Here is a 3,996-nt window from a genome sequence, read left to right as displayed (position 1 = left end):
CCACACACCCAATCAGTGATATAGACTTGTTGTGTGGCATGTGCTTTTTTTTTTTGGTAAATGAATAATATTAGGTTTTCCTCAGCGATGTTGTTTGTTAGGTCATTTTCATTGACTGAGTGTGAAAAAATGTGTTTTATTTTTCCTCCCATGTTAAAAGTGATCGTAATATTATTATGGTGCGTTTGTTAGGTTTTGTATGTATTTGGAGGATGTGCTCTCTTTGAAATAAAATTATGGTTCACCTAGCAGGTCTTTGATTATTGTCAAAACTGCAGAATGCATGCTGAAATATGAACTAATATAATAATAATATATAGACAGACACACGGACTGGCAGAAGATAGATAGATATGTAGATATACAGTTGAACATGTTCAAGATGGCCGACCATGTTGAGGAGAAAAAGGGTTGTCTTAGACAAGCAGAGTTCTTTGACAGTGTCTTAATAATATAGAAAAAACCACAAGGACATGGTCATTTGTACAGAAGATTATCTTGTACAAGTGATTGTTTTGAATAGGTAGCTTTTTAGAAAAGATTGAACTGTATATATATACATATAATATATGTATTTGTATAGTATATTCCTTGAATTCTGATCCGACAAAGGTCAATGACCCCCCAGGGTCATCCTGATCTTTCAGTACTGGCCAGTGCCCAGTGCTGTTGTGAGGAACATTATCAGCATAAGGACCCTGTATAAACTTTGTACAAACATTTTTTGTAGAATATTTTGTTACTCACCTCCACCCCCTCCCCCCCATTCTTCCAGCCATTATCTGCTGAGCTCGTTCTAAGATGGAGAATTCTGTGGTGTCACCTGCCCGAAGCAATACTGCTACACCAGGGGTATCAGACTCAAAGTTTGCTTTTGATTGGGGGCCAAATTGGATAAGTGGCCATTGAGCAATGGAAGACTAAATCTTTACTAAACCATAACATAGACTACCTAGTATAAGACCCTACCATACGCCATTTTGAAAAGGGATGTTTGACAGAGTCTTACACCTGCTTCATGACCCAATAGTGTTGATATTTCACACTCTCCGAGTCTTACTTTGAGCAGTCGCTGCTTCATGACCCTACCGTGTTGATATTTCACACGTTCCGAGTCTTACATTGAGCAGTCGCTGCTTCATGACCCTACCGTGTTGATATTTCACACGTTCCGAGTCTTACATTGAGCAGTCGATAGGAAGTTAAACAGACAAATGGCTACCTTAGAAGTACAAATTTCTATCTGCTCATATCTATTTTTGAGATATTTGACGCTAAGAATGTTTCACAATATGCTACAAGCTTTGTGGAATACAGTTCTTTGAATATCTTGATAATGACTCTGAATAATCAATAGCAAATCAAAGCCAATTTTCCAGAGCTGGAGATTTGGAATCTTTTCTTGGCTACTGATTAGGTCATGTTAGGGGTAAAGTTTTGTGTTCTGGAGGTTCTTTAGTGGGCCAGATACAATTGTTTGCCGGGCCAGATGCAGTGCAGCCCGCAAGCCTTGAGTTTGATGACACCTGAGTTGTACTCACTGTTTTCTTTCCTTTAATTCTGACATTGTTACCTGTGAGTTTCTATGTATCTGTTGGACAGCTGATTTCTCACCCATGTACCTTGTATGAACAGTACTTAAAAAACTCTGCTTTATTTACAACTGTACTAATTGCGTTTGTGTGAAATGTGAGTGTGTGTGGTTTTAGAGCAACAAATGATTAACTCCGAAGCTCCATTACTGGAGATAACTTCTTTGTGCACTGAACTGAATGGACAATGTATGTGAACTTGTTAAGTGATATGGTTACATTCTGGTGATTTCAAATTTCCGTATTGTGATCTTGTGGTGATAATGTAGAATCTGTGGCTGAATGGGAACATCTTGTTGTTTTTGTTTGTTTGTTTTGAAGTATTGAGCATTGATCAAAATTTAATCCATCAGAGTGGTCGGACTAGCTTAAACGCTTTTCCCAGTGGCTTGTCACTCTCATGGCTTTGTTGAAAGTTCTCGGGTTTGATTCTTCTACCTATGCACTTACTGACTGAAGCCACTCATCTTTCATAAATCCACGGCTAATGAGGGGCTGGGTATTGGGTTATGCAAATGAGACGAAAGAAAGACCGTGAATATTTTGGAATGCTCAGATGTCAATGCTAATTACCAGAAACAAATGCTCTCCATTTTCTTTTTTGCAGAATGTTCTCATTTTTCACCACTTTTGTGACAAGGTCCTTACTGAGTTATTGTCTGTAGATTGAAGGTAATGTTTACCTGTATTGTTTATTTTGTTTAATTTGACTTTTGATGGAAATATCTGGGAAATATATATATTACAGTAATCTCTGTTTGGCTCTGTTTCTCTAGGGGGAAGTTTACAACCAAAAATTGGTTTTGTCCTTTTTCTTACAACTTCAATGATATACAGTAAAACCGTGATAACATTACAACATCAATGATATACAGTAAAACCGTGATAACATTACAACATCAATGATATACAGTAAAACCGTGATGACTCGAAGTTTACTAAAACAATTTTTTTGTGTCGAGCTAATTCTGTGTGAAGGGAATTTGCAATGCATAGAAACAAAATAGGAGGTAGTTTCGGGGGAGGGGGAATACCTGGAGATTTGAAATCTTGACATGGTAACAGGATTCAGGATAGTGTGTTAAACGAAATCTGGTGTAATGATTTTGTGGGTGTGTGCAAGATGCATTATGGGAATGAATGAGCCGAGCGTGTCTAGTAAGTTGACCCAGTTGCTGGATTGATAACAACAACAACAACAGTTACTTTGACACCCTCAGGTCTGGGCTGTGTTTGATGTGATCTTGTGACTAGAGGGACCGGAGGACTAACCTTAAGGCTGTTTTGTTAGCTCAGTTGGTATCACGCTGAACTGCGGAGTAGATGGGCCTGGTTCAAGTTCCCAACTGGGCGTTCTTGAACTCACGTCATTTTGCAAGAGTTTACAAGGCTCTATACACTTGTGTCTGAGTCTATCCGGAGACAGATGTTGAATTCAGAGGTCCCAACTCTTCAATAACTCGGGCCTAATAGTGTTGACAGCTCGTTTAACGGATACACTTACTTTTACTGTTGTACTTTTTTGACTAATCGAAAGTGTTAGGCGTTACTGTTTGTTGGTGGCATCTACTGTGTGTATATTGTGTGAGATATTTATTGACCTCTCAGTCACGTAGCAGTGACTAGACAAGACAAGAGCCGCTGGGAAGCAGAGAATGTTTCTGAGTGTTGTAGGTTCTGCAGGGGGGATAGTAGTTGAAAGCGCATAGAGTTTGTTAGATATATGCGTTACATAAATGCAAGTGTTATAATTATTATTATTATTATTATTATTATAATTATGACCAGGAGGGATAACCTCTTATTCCTTTTTGATATGCAAGTCTTTGGTTTTTAAAATTTTTGTACAGCATTTTTTTAATCTTCTCACTTTTGCATGATCAAAATTTCTGACTCAGTGGGATGGATTCTAAATATTTTAATATTGATCTTACAGTGTCTGCAGAAAACCATGTATAGCATAAAATCTGCGAAGGACTCGAACCATAGACTAACAGTAACAGTTTGTGACTGGCATTAGGAGACCAGAGACCTGGTGTGTGCCTACTCTCTGTACTTGTCTGCTTGTCTGTCTCACCAGACTCTGTAGTTGAACAGTAAAAATGAAAATCTCAGCTGCCATGATCAAACTACTTGTTGTCAGTTGGTTGCCGTTGACAACATTTACAGGTGATTGTCATTTACGTTGACAACATTTACAGGTGATTGTCATTTACGTTAACAACATTTACAGGTGATTGTCATTTACGTTGACAACATTTACAGGTGATTGTCATTTACGTTTTCAGTTGGTTGCTATTGACAATGTCATGAGTTGGTTGCTATTGACAATGTCATGAGTTGGTTGCTATTGACAATTGTTTCTAGTGATTATCATAAATGATACTTTGACTTGATTGCCATC

This window comes from Aplysia californica, unplaced genomic scaffold, assembly GCF_000002075.1.
Source record: "Aplysia californica isolate F4 #8 unplaced genomic scaffold, AplCal3.0 scaffold01119, whole genome shotgun sequence".
Lineage (NCBI taxonomy): Eukaryota > Metazoa > Mollusca > Gastropoda > Aplysiida > Aplysiidae > Aplysia > Aplysia californica.
The sequence above is the reverse complement of the archived record's forward strand: the minus strand, read 5'-3'. Positions refer to the sequence as shown.